The following is a 13,981-nucleotide window of genomic DNA, read 5'->3' as shown; positions in this document are numbered from 1 at the left end:
AATTACAGCAACCAGTAAAGTAACTGGGCAATACAGAAATGTAATCGATTACTTTTGTGTTATTTTACTTCAAAATTGTATTGCCGTAACACTATGACAGAAGTTTACTCAAACTGCAGCGAACTACTGTGGCTTGCATGGTAGAGAGAAGGCTGGAGGATTGCGTGAAGGCTGGGAGGCTTACTGTGGTTTCTTTGACATAGTGTTACGCGTTCTTGACTTTCAACAACAGTTGTTTTTCAAAGTTGTTGCCGCTTATTCTTCCCCTTTCCCTCGTTCAGAGGTCATTTGCTACTCTGAACTCTCTCTCAGTGCATGCGCTGGATGGAAGGGCTGTATTATAACGTAGGAACAACTTGCGCACCAGCTGGTAGTTGCGCAGTGCTTCGATGCTATGCCCTTTATGAAGCGTCGCGCTTGGCTGTTGCCTGCGCTCGGGTAACGCGTTGCTGGTAAGGCCAAGGAAAAGGTGGAAAAAATAGGCACTGTAGGGATCCTCCGTTTGATAGGATATTTTCAGGGACGAGAACTGGCGTAGAAGACTGGTTACAACTTGATTTTGAAAAAAAAAAAAGATGTAATTGATTACCGGTAATCAATTGCAAGGAAATGTAATTGAACTACCCGGAACGTTACAGTTTCGAAAAAATAATCGATTATATTACAAAACTACAAGAAAATGTAATCGATAACAAGTAATTGATTACTTGTAACATGTTACGTACAACTCTACCATGGGATTTATTTTATCGACAAATTTGAGCCAAATAGAACATGAAAGGTATTATGAGTAGAGTTTTTATTATCGAGCAATAAATAATACCATTTTGAACAAGCAAGACCATAGAAATAGGAGGGCAATTTTTCTTTCTTGATTCGTCTTCAAGCCACTGAAGAGTTGCAAATAAAGGAATAAATTATTATAAATTTAGTGCGCCTGTATACAGTTTATATACAATAGGTATAGTCCTTGCCAGATACAGAGTAATTTTGGGACGTTCTAGCCAACAAGTCCTCAGGAACATTAAACCTTGAAGCTGTTTTTCCTTGAAGCCATAGACCGAATTTCATTAGTACAGTTTACATAAAAGCAGTCCAGCTTCAAATAGTGAAATCTGGTTGGAGAATGAACAGCCCAGATACGTATTGTGGTGGATGTCAGTTTTTGTCAAGTTCACACGAGAACATGACCTACACATCAGAATTAGAAACCTGCAAAGTTCATAATACCATTCCATACCATACCATACCATACCATACCATACCATACCATACCATACCATACCATACCATACCATCTAGCATCAGCATACATGGCGGGCAGCGTGCTAACCACACGTTGGCCAACACGCGCGCAACTTCGCCACTCCGTATTTGCAGACCTACTGTACGTTGGGATGCGGCACCTCGATGCGCAGCAGCCTGTTAGTGGAGTGAGATGCGAATTGGCTCAGACGACAGAAAAGCTAGAAAACAGTGCGTTTTATCCGCAAAATATAAAAATAATGGCAACCAAATGGGCCCAAAAGAAAGTTCAAAAGTAGCCAGAAAGTAGACATGGAGCCAACCTCAAATTTTCGGCTCCAGGCAGGGTCGTAAAGTAGCCAATTCGGCGCAAAGTAGCCACCAACGGCAACGGCAACACCTCATATGCACTGGAAAAATCTAGTGAATATGAGGCGAAATAATATAAAATAAGTAGATCTGCCGCATGCCCGAGCTGTGAAAGCAAGAAGCCCTGACAGGTGCCAGACATTGCAAAAAAGCATTCGAATTTTTTTAAGTCGCATGTTCAAGATGCTGATGTCATTTGTAGAGTATAATCATCTAAAATATTTGCTACGAGGAACTGCAAAACTTGATTACCATCATATAACGAAGCTTCGTTGTAGGAGATGTTACCTCTTTCCCACATTTTTCATTTGTGTAAGTATACAGCGACGGTTCTTTTTTTTTATTCGCGTATGATTATATTAATCTTCTTAAATGACGCCAGAACGGAACAAGCATCCTAGAATTGTTCTTAGCATTGTTGAAACGAATTACTGGCTCAAAGAGAGTAGTGGGTCGGCTGTGCATCGTACTGTGCCGAGCGAAGGTTTCGTTAACTGGCCGACCTGCGTGCAGATGGCAGCAGTGCACCGACGTTTTCGGCGCGCCCGTTCGAGGTGAGGACGGTCGTTTCCACGCCGAGACGGTAGCGTTCATTTGCAATTCGGTTCGTCTTGTGCGCGTTGAACATCTTTTATGGCACTTTCCATTTCTCTCTCTAGCATATGCTTAGGTAATTACGCTCGAATATTGTGCTGAAGAAGAGTCCCTTCATCTTTAATAGTGATAGAACGTGAAACTACTTGCTATATTCATTAAAAAATACACAGATACATTTTATATGCCTCTATTTTGTCAGATAAGTTGGGTGCTGAAAATATTCGTGCCCCTCATACGAAACACGACAGCTTTCCTAGCCATTTGGCATATCAGTTCCTTTAAACGGTAATCACATTAAATGGCTGGGAATCGAGACTTCGGGTACAACAGCAGAAAACCGTAACCACTGAATCACCCCGCTTTTAAAAAGGTGTCCGAAACAGCCAAGCTCCGACTCACACTTGTTGTTTATTTCTAAACATCTTGTTCATTTTTTTTTTAATGGCGAAAGTCTTAGATGCCTCATCAAACGTGAGAACTGACCGTCGGCGTCAAGACGAGTGATGCCTTCACCAAATGACGTCATCATGACGTCACACAAATTTGTGACGTTGTCGTAAGAACACTGTGACGACGCGTGGATGACGGCATCACATGACATCGTCGCTTTGTCAAAGGTGGCTCGATCGCGGAGCAGTGCATAACCAGGTGAAGTGCAGAAAGCTTGCAATGCCTCGGATCCTGGAGGCAGTGCAAAACTAATTTAGGCACAGAAAGCTTTCGGAAGGTGGGGGGGGGGGGGGGTACTATACATCGAACGAGAAGAAAGAGAAGAATTGATGGCTTTTGTCCTTCGAGTCGTCTTAGGATGAAATGCACAAGGGACCCTGTGAGTTTTTAATGTCCTTGCTGTCCCAGGGCCGCACCCAGGAATTTTTTTGGGAAAGGGGGGGGGGGGCGTGTAGAACGGCTAACTTCCGGCAACTGGTGGTCGCTGTGAAGTCGTGTAAATGTTTTAGTATCACCCGAAAAGTTAAAGAATGAAAAAAATTTCGGGGAGTGTCAGAACCCCCCTCCCTTTGTTACGGCTCTGTCGCTGTCAAAAATGCCGAACGCCTCATGACTAAAGCGTACACTGCGCACAGTGTTGTCACCACCCTTTTCTATTGTCTCAACTGCGTTTAGATCAACACGATCGATGTGGGAAGCGTCATCTTGCCCTCGGACACTTAATTACGTCTTGTATTGCGTACGGAAACGACCCGCAGTGCCCAGCATTCTATCAAAACCTCTTCTAAGCTGTGATGATACGCGTGGGGAACGCGGCTTGGGTTGCCGGAGTGGGCGTTCGTATAATGTATGGAAAGCGACGTCGATGGGAGAATGGAGGAGTTAACAGTCGTGCCCACGCGTATGCAGGAATCTCTAACGCGTAGACAATGCGTCCGGCGAGTACAGTTACGCATTTAACGCATACACAAGCAAGAAATAGTATCTAGCGGAAGTTCTAATCTGACACTTTTATACCTAGCCTCTTCCATTCCATAACGAGCCCTATATAACCGCATTGTCTCGGCCCGTGCCCCGAACACAGGCGAGGCGCGGACGCGTCAAATGAAAGGAAGGACTCATTGCATGCGCTGGCAACAATTACCGAATGCACGACTGCTTCTCCGAGCCGACGCTGGATTGAACAGGAAGCGCTAGCCACTGTGCAGAGTCATACAATTAGCTGGAAGGGATGATAGAAGCCGAATTCAATTGTCACCCCATTCACGGCGGCGTGCAGGTTTTTTGAGGAAGCATGCATGCGCTGCGCGTGTTTGTTCGCTTCGGATGACGGGGTACGTCGGGGGTCCGCGCTAAACGTCGGTGAGTCAGCGCGTGTAATGATTAGGTCGGATAATTCCGGCAGAGATTTCTATTTCACCGTGTTCGTGCTTGCCTCGTCTGTTTTATCTGGCGTATAGTCAATGCACGTGTGGCCGTAATATGGCACGTTTAAACGAATCTACCCGCGCATACTGAGGTCCAGTTTGTGTGTATATGTGTGTGTGTGTGGGGGGGGGTATATGGAGGCTTGTTCCGGCGTTCGGAACTCACTTTCTCACTGCGAGCTGTGCTCCGGGTGGTAGGACTCTCGGATTCTCAAAAACTGAGACAATGCGACATTAACTTTGTACTAATTGCGTTCAAGCCAGGAGAATGAATCGTTCCCATTCAAGGTGTTCAACGCACAGCTTTGTACGATTGGTTTTCGGCCTAGGACAAAAGGTGAACGAGTGCGGTACAGAGCAACTGATATAAGTGGGCCGTGCTATGGCCCGTAATGAATCATTCAATCACACGAAGGCAAAAATTGGCTGACGCCGAACTTACAGAGAAGTGGTCTAGCTTAACAAATGCGTTGACACTACAAGGCAGGAGCTGTACTTTGATGAGCGGGAAAGTCACGCTAAGTGAAAAAAAGAAGTCCCGCCAGAATTTTTAAACAAGGAGTGAGCTGACGATGATTCAGATACCCTTGGAGTCCTGGACAAAGATTTCCAATGATAAAATAAGATTGCACTGAACATCACAATTAGAAAAAAACTTATTTCAGCCATATATAGAATCAAATTCCTTTTAGCCGTCATATAACACGCCGATTGCGGCTTCGGGAGAAGTAGCAAACTTGAATGAAGGCACTAGCTCTGCCTATTGACATGAGTTGCATAGTCGAAAAAAGAAAACAATGTAACGTACTGGTTCATTTCTAGTTTGTGCAAAAGTCACGCTTCCTGTTATCCGCTACCGGTTAATTTCCAATTTGAAGTCGTGATTAAAACACTCCTTTCGATTGGTACTTCATATCATTGTTCAAAACACTGTGCGGAATGGCTTATTAAATTTTCAGAAAAAGCAACGCGAAAACAATCCATCGATGATGAGTCGTAACTTTTCGTTGCTGTTTGCCGTTGGAGTTATCCATTCAGAGTAGATTTTCACGATGTCGGGTCTCTTATCTTGCTCATGAATCTGATAATATAAGGTTTTTTTTTTCTACTTTTTCTTTCCTACAGTCATGCTCTATATATCCGCCACAGCGAACTGAGAGCCGAACCAGCACGGCGGGTCGGCCCTCAAAGGGGCCAGCTTACTTTTGTGTCGTATCACCACATTTACGACTGCCGTAACTTATCAGGATCGGAACTAAAACTTACACCTTACAGGGTACACAGCGAACCGGAGCTCAGTCTGGTGTAGGTTAACTATCACCGCTTGTTGTCTATACGAAGGATCACGTACTGCACTATCATTATCGCCTCTCTACCAGTCATGTCTGGCCACCTTTAAGGCGAGAGAAAAAACGATCTAGAGCAAGGCATCCGACAATACACCTCACCGGGCGGATCTAATTGCCAGTTTCCTTTTTCACGGAAAAATGTTTTCTTAGTGTACCTACTACCTAGTGCCGAACAGTAAGAAGCAGTATTGGCGGAAAGAAGATGCAGAAGCGAGCGCAAGCATGCGCGCGTCTAACACTCTGTAACGCACTCCGGGGGAGAGCGAAAAATTGAAACAACGAAGGAACATACACACACAAAGTGGGCTTTCCTATAGTCTATACGCACTGGAAGCCTGCCTAGCGGCTATGCCTCACAAGAACAGAGCACGGGTCCGTAGCACTCTCGAAGGCCGAGGCGGCAAACAATGCAGCGCGTCGTCTCCTCCCCTCAACCGAAGCGAGCAATTAACCCAAACTGGGCAACCTGGCCGACAGACCGAGAGAGCTCGGTGCGAGGTCCCGCCATCGTTGACCTTGAATACGAAGAAAAAGAAAATGAGAAAGAGGGGCGATTGCTTTTACCCGGAAAAACTATACGGGGCAAGACGAACATAAGCGGCCTTAAAAAGCCCGCGCACAGCAACCTTTTCTCTTTCTTTCTGTTTTGACCGTCCCGCGCGCCCGAGGCATCCAGCGTTCTCGTATACAAACATAGAAAGTGTGCGTAATAGCTTTCGTATGTACCGAAGATTGCGGTATACACACACGCCCGCAAATCTTGTGGCGTGGCTTCAAATTTAGCCGGGGCACGGCCTTCTGAGGATCATCCGAGTGCAGAAGCGTCGTTCAAGGTTAGCTTGTATGTGTACGTTCCGCTCTGTATTACACGGCACTGTAATGCCCCACGTGCAGGGAGCCCACCTTTCAGGGTGGGAGGCTTCGGCCACGCCCCCAGATCTCTCAAGTGGTTTTCACGTCATGATGAAGCACTGAACGCGTTATTAGCACCGTTTTCTTCTTTGTTCTTCCTTCTGTCCTCACTTTATGGGGATCTCAAGCAGCCGCAAAGCTTTGGCATGTCCCCCCCCCCCTTCGCCCCCCCCATGCCCCCTCTTGGAAAAGAAGTTGGGGAGGGGGTGGGCATGCGCTCCCCCCCCCCCTTCCCATCTCCTTTCACCCTAATCCTGTCTTTCGTACATCCTTTGTATCATACTCGCCTTATCTTTTCCTTTTTTTTCGAGCGTTTCATTGCCCTGGAGTCGAAACGCAGGCCAGGCCCTACATAAGCGATCCCTCCACGTCTATGGGTCAGCATGGACGGCTCCGGATGCTCTTTTCGATGACATTGATGGATGCGGTTAGGTGAACGCAAGTTCGTTCTGCGGGCGCGCAGCGGTCGAAGTATATATATGTATACGCGTAAGCCTCAGAAATCACCAGGATCCCCGAACGGAGCGCGATGGAGAAGGGAAAAAAAAAGTGATTTAATATTTGCGGCAGCTTCGTGATGCCGAAAGCTGAAGGCGCACCATTGGCCATCATGCTCTACCCGTCATCCATATTTTTCAGACTGGCGCATATGACGTGGAGCGCGTTTTGGGCTCGAACTTATTAGACTTAGGCGCATGTTATGGACACTCCCGAATTCTGACTTGAAGTGGCTGGCGGACACTCGACTCATAGTGTATCAGCAGTGCCTACGGTATGCTTCCAGCAGAGAGATAGAGGGAGGCTCGTTAATAAATACTGAGAGGTTTGCCTCGCAGTGTGCACGCCTAGAATACTACACAGGATGGGCATGATGAGAAACGAAACGGCGCACATATATGCACGAGAGATGCAGTAAATACACTGGCCACACGAAAACACTCACGGAATTTTGATATCCCGATGAGACAGGTGTACATTATAGAGACTTGTACACGTTACAGAATATAAGCGACCGGTTACAATTGCAGTTACTTCCTTTAAGATGTAATTGATTACAGTGGCCAGTTACAGCCCCTGAAAAGTAGCTGAGCAATTACAGAAGTGTAATCGACTACTTTTGCGTTACTTTCCTTCAAATTTTTATTGCCTTAACACAATAACACAAGTTTACTCATGCTACAACGAACTACTGTGGCTTGCATGATAGAGAGAAGGCTGGAGGCTTGCGTGAAGGCTGGGAGGCTTACTGCGGTCTCTGCGATATAGTGTTAGGCGGTGTTAATTTTCAACAGGAGTTGTTTTCATGGTTGTCGTCGCTGATTCTTCCCCGTTTCCTCGCTAAGAGGTCGGCTGCTACACTGAACACTGTCTCAGTGCATGCGACGTAGGGAAGGGCGGTATTATAACGTAGGAACAACTTGCGCATCGGCTCGTAGTTGCGCTAGGCTTCGACGCTAGTGTCCCTGTCGTTTATGAAGCGTCACTCTTAGCTGTTGTTGGAGCTCGGATAAGGCGTTGCAGGTAAGGTCAAGGAAAATATGAAAAAAGGAAATAACAGGAGAGAAAGGAAAGGCAGGGATGCTAACCAGTCTAGAAGGACCGGTACTCTACTCTATGCTCGTGGAGGGAGTTTTAAAGATAAAGAGAGAGTGATAGAGGGGGATAGCACGCACGCACGAAGTCACACACCTCGCAGTCATGATAACGCCAGTAGTCTATAGCCGCCGGTGCAAGTTTGATGCCTTCAAGAAGTTGAGCACTGTCTTCGTTGCCTTCACCCGCTATGAACTCTCATGACGACATTCCAGAATGATATCTGCCGTCATTGGTCTGTGATCTATGCGAGCTAAAGCGACTGCGAGTGATTTTCTCTGCGCATTGTAGCGAGGACAGTCGCAGAAGATATTTCGGGGCGAGAACTGCATGCCGTAGAAGATTGGCTACAACATGATTTCGGAATAGAAGTAATTGATTACCGGCAATCAATTACAAGAAAACGTACTTTAATTACCCAGAACGTTACAGTTTCAAGAAAGTAATCAATTATATTACAAAGTTACAAGAAAATGTAATTGATTAATTGTGACGCGTTACCTACAACCCTAATATTAGGAAGCTTAAAAATGCAATCGTTGCTTGTGATGTATACGGGGCAGCGTCAGCCTGTGTACCAAGAACGTCCCAGTTCAAGAGGTGACTGCCTTTGTTAAACGTACCGGTCGAAAATTAAGGCTCTTCGTTCTAGAGTGAATAGTCTGCAAGCGCAGTATAATTGGGCTGTGTCTTCCCGTCTGCAAGTAGTGCAAGTGCTATGGTGTTTTGCAAGCAAGGCACCATGGCAACACCATTCGTTTGAGTTTAAGCGAAAATCATCTAACGTTCCCAACATTCAGCCTAAATCAACGTGCTGTACTCATGATCGTGTTTATTCAAACCTCGAATGGCATGCGAAGCACATGTGGGTCGTTATATTGCTTGCAGGTCTATACATGATGTTCTGGGTCAATCAACCAGGGGCGTAGCCAGGGGGGTTGGAGGTTCAACCCCCCCCCCCTCCCCCGAAAATTTTCAGTTTTACTTGCGTATATATACACACACACATACAAACGCACGCACGAACATACATAAAGTATGGTTGAACCCACGCTACAGCGCTCCACGTAACACAAGGCACAGAAGCTTGTGTGTAACTCATAGGTAAAGTACCACGCGATAGCTCTGTAGAGATTTATGCTGAACCAACAGCGAAGCCTCCAGTGAAGGTTGCACGCTACATCGCTGTGAGAAAGAATCCGCTGCACATCAGCGCTGCTATATGCCAGTCTTCGTTGGCGTCAAAGATAAGCTGATTATCGGCGCGTTACTATTTCGGAGACAAGAGGGTATAGTTGGGAATTGAATAGTAATCAATGGGCTACATCCAGGACTTAGTGATTGGCAACTTATCTGGGTGCCTTTTTTTTACCTTAAATATAAGACATATACTACACTAAATCAACTGATATCTGTCTCTGTAACTTTGGCCTCCATCCGGATTCGATCGACGTGAAGTATCACATTCTGTCGGCTTTAGTTGGAAGTTGGCTGCCCGAAGGCGTACATTATACGCGTATTGGAGATGACCGTCAGCGATGCGTGCGAAGTCTGCGGCGTCGAAGAAAACACTATGCCATCGACCACGATTAGGTTCAGAAAGGGGAACACTCTTATTTGCGTAAAGACAATGGGACGATAGCGTGGCATGGCAAGAACATTATTTTGGTCCTAGAGAAACTACGGCCCGAAGGCAAAAGCCCCCAGGATAAGTCGGTGGCTCCGCCCATGTAGGTATACCGGTAGGCCAAAGGCTTTCCGGATGTCGTGAGCTCTTCGGACGGCCAGGTGTTGATCTTGGAGGACTGCGCTGGATATGCGCCGACTCCAGTGCTCCTCAATGTTGAGATCCGAAGCCCTTTGGCTGGGGCACAGCCAGAACATATGATCAAATAGACACGGAGTGTCGGCCGCTTTCCGTGCAACTGCTATCTGTAGAACACCGTCCCTCTTGTTCGTCGGTCCATAAGGTAGCGAAGGTTCTGCTGTGCTTTTTGAGGACGACTGCATGGCCTGTGTGAACGCCTTTAACATGGTGCAGTCGGCGCATGCGTGCACAAATTCACTGCACATCTCCACCCCCCCTCCCCCGTCCACTCTCGATTAAGGTAACTTTTTGTAACTGCTATTGCAACACACTACTTTGGCGACATTTCAAGTCATCGACTATGCAGAAACTTTTCAACGAAGGGACTGGATTTCTGCCTGCACCATACATCAGTTTCAACCTTGCCGAACTATACTGTATACCAGAGCTATGTTGCCTGACTCTCATTAAGAATACACCTATAGTAATAAGGAATGCTACCGAAATGTCAATCTTTTTCTGTTTTGTAAGTGTACTAAGCTACCGAAATGTCAATCTTTTTCTTTTTTGCAAGTGTACGAAGCCCCGAAAGTTATAAGTAAGCAATGTGTTTTTGTTTGTTTGTTTTCTTTCTTGCTTGCTTATTTCGTTCATGGCTTGCCCACTGACACAAAGCGGCTAAAGCATACGGCCTACAAAATCCCCCAAGCACAGCTGCAGCACACAACACGAACAAAGAAAGCGCGCAGCGTAACACACCCGACCAGGGTAGAAATACTGATCAATAACGTTTGCGAGACCAAGGGCAACTTGTAATCAATGAGATCGGCCGGCAAGATTCGCTTCCGGTGTGTATCGGTCGGAGAGGTGGCGGTGAAAATGCGAGTCACGTCAAACCACTCTCTGGCAGCTCTTCCTTTTTTCCTTCTCTGCGGTGTTTCAGTACGTCTAGATACTTAACCCTAGACGCTGCCCTTGGGATGCACGCAAGATGTGAGATTGAAAAACACGGGACAAAGTGATAAAGATCGCAAGTATGACTGTCAGTTTTAAAAGAAAGGTAGATAACAACAAAATAAAACAACAGGTAGGGGATAGAATCAATTAAAGCCTCAATACACAGGTGCACTACGCTATTGGCGTTCTGTTACGAGAAGTAACGCATACAATAGGACTCATATGGGGTGCGCACAGGAGAGTCAGGGGGGGGGGGGTGCGGCCGCCTACCGATTCCCTAAGGGGCCGTGAAGTCTACCCCCTTTGTTTGAGGCAGGGTTCATATTTGCTTGTTCAAGGCTATCTCGCTTTCTTGTTTTCTTTTGTTACTGAAGTGGTTCGTAAAACGGCCTGGGTGCTGTTCGGAGAGTGCAGAACAGTCCTTCATCAGCCTCTTTGCCTATTCCACTGCAAGACAAAAATGGCTAAGGGACACTGTCCGCCACATTCAAACAAGGCATGGGCGCGCTTCGAGACAGACGTTCAGGTTTTCGGCTTCTATAATCACTGTGACATATAAGCTCACCGAATTTTGCCAAAAGAAATAGTTCCATGCAGGGCGTATAACAAACGACTAAACTTCATACTTTTAAAGAAATTGCGTCTCACAGCAACAAGAAATATGTGCTGAAATTTCGCAAAAGCACAGTTATCTATTAGATAGTATTAGTTATTAGATATACAGATACAAACATCTATCTATATCTCAGATAGATAGATAGATAGATAGATAGATAGATAGATAGATAGATAGATAGATAGATAGATAGATAGATAGATAGATAGATAGATAGATAGATAGATAGATAGATAGATAGATAGATAGATAGATAGATAGATAGATAGATAGATAGATAGATAGATAGATAGATAGATAGATAGATAGATAGATAGATAGATAGATAGATAGATAGATAGATAGATAGATAGATAGATAGATAGATAGATAGATAGATAGATAGATAGATAGATAGATAGATAGATAGATGCACAATCCCGTGAGGTTCGCAAGCGTGGCGATCGGCATCGCTTGCTGTACGTGCACGTACAAAGTACGTACACATACAAGCGCATAGACTTCAGGCGCTAAACGCAACGGCCATTGGCGAGTACATGGGGACAGAAAAGCGAGACGCGACGCTCGGTCGTTGTGGCTCGGTCTGGGGGAGCGCGGCTGACCCGAACCTCGGGCTGCTTTCTTTACGGCTTCCCTCGGAAACCCCGGTCGGTCGCGGATCGTAATTCTCCTATACTCCCCCGCATTCTGCACTCTGTATTTGTGTGCGCGTGTGTGTGTGTAGGTGCGTGTGTTACGCCATGCTTTTCTCTGCGAGCGTCGTGTACTGACATAACAGCACAGGCGCGTGCTCTTGCTTTGGGCAATGGCCGCGGTAGTTGCATGCTCGAGGCTGCTTCGTTTATTTCTTTCCACCCGTTTCTTTGTTTTCTGACTCGTTGTGCTATAAAAATCACATTCGTGCAGTCAGTCTCCATGCTCTTTCGTTAATTACTGTTATAAGCATGTCTTACCTATTCACACGTGATCTTTTGAAATGTCCACCTCGATGGTACAGTGGTATACGGTGCTTGGCTGTTTACCCGAAGATCGCGGGTTCGATCCCGGTCGCGGCGGTCACATTTCGATGGAGCCGAAATGCTAGAGGCCCGTGTGCTGTGTGATATCAGTGGACGTTAAAGAATACCAGATGGTCGAAATTCCGGAGCCCTCCACTACGGCATGCTTCATAAGCATATCGTGGTTTTGGCATGTAAAACCCCAAATAGTATTGTCATCTTTCGATGTTCTTTTGTTATCCGACAAGCCACTTAATAGAGCAGCAACTTTACAAAAGTTTAGGACTGTTCCCTGTTCACTTGTAAGTCATCAATCGTTCTGTGCATGTGTGACTTTCGTATGTCATGGAAAGAAGAGTGTATAGCGAAGCCAGTAAGCGCACCAAGGAAGGAATTGGGAAACAGAAAAGGAGAAGGCAGGGAGGTTAACCAGAACAACTGCTGGTTGGCTACCCTGCACGGGGGGATGGGAGAAGGGGAGTAGAAAGATGACACCAACATCTGCAAAGCATACCAGTTAAAAGCATGCAAGTGAAACTCTCTGTTTCTGATTTTCTCAAGCTGCTCAGCATCTTGAATCAGGTAGACTATTTCTTCAACTAAGAAGCTTTATTTCTGATAAAATCAAATGTATTTTCCTCTGTAGCTTCGTTTTATAAAGCGACTATACTGTATGGTGGATGATAACGTTTGCCTTTCAGCTCATGTCTCTGCACAAATCTCATTTCATTGAATGTTCGCCACACAGGTGTTTGCTTCTTCTATTTAAATGCATTGGTTTCCGACTTTCTTGTAATACATCAGGGGACGAATTTACAAAGCTCTACGTTCGTAGCTGCGCGATTGGCTGTATGTATTCACTAATGGCAGTATGTCCGGCGTAATGTCTGATAATTTTTTTATAGAACAATGGCAACATATAACAGCTTTTTGTGAACTCGTGTCGACAGTACGCATTTACCAGCAAATGAGAACGTACGCACTTATTCCCGTCGTCTACATCGTCTGTGACATCGTCTGCGATGGTGAAAGCACACTGAAAACAGTTTCAGGGGTGTTTCTAGCATATATGCAGTGGAGAAAGAAGTTAGCTCCCCTACTCGCCGTACAGAGAGCTGGGTGCCACTGGAGCCGCCCAGTGAATCTCCATAACCGATGATGGAGTAGATGAGCACTTGCACTTTTGGCTATTACTGTATACATACATCGTGACATTCTTGTTGAACTTGAGCTCACAGTGTATAGTGCACTGGTGATGGGAACATTGCGTAGTTGGTCATGTAAGCGCTGGAACACGTAAGCCTAGGTGTTAATAACGACTGGATAAAAAGAAGCACGATGTCCGCTTCTTAAGTTTCCTTGAAAACATCACAACTTCGGCTGTAAACATGGAGAACCGTATAGTTATAGTTGGGAGGGTCACTGTATAGTTTTCACCTTTACATTTATGAACTTGCGTATAGATAAACTTTCGTTATCGATTAAACTTCAAATTTAAATAAATCTTTTAATATGGCTTTTCGAAGTGGACCACAACGGTCCAGAAGAATATTTCCAATATATACAACACTCGATATCCACACCAACAAAATGACTGCATTGACTGACGTTCTCTATACGGCACAGTTATACTTGCTTTGTACATTTCGGCTCCACTATCA

Source organism: Rhipicephalus sanguineus, chromosome 6 (assembly GCF_013339695.2).
Source record: "Rhipicephalus sanguineus isolate Rsan-2018 chromosome 6, BIME_Rsan_1.4, whole genome shotgun sequence".
In the NCBI taxonomy this organism is placed as follows: Eukaryota; Metazoa; Arthropoda; class Arachnida; order Ixodida; family Ixodidae; genus Rhipicephalus; species Rhipicephalus sanguineus.
Note: the sequence above shows the minus strand (reverse complement) of the source record.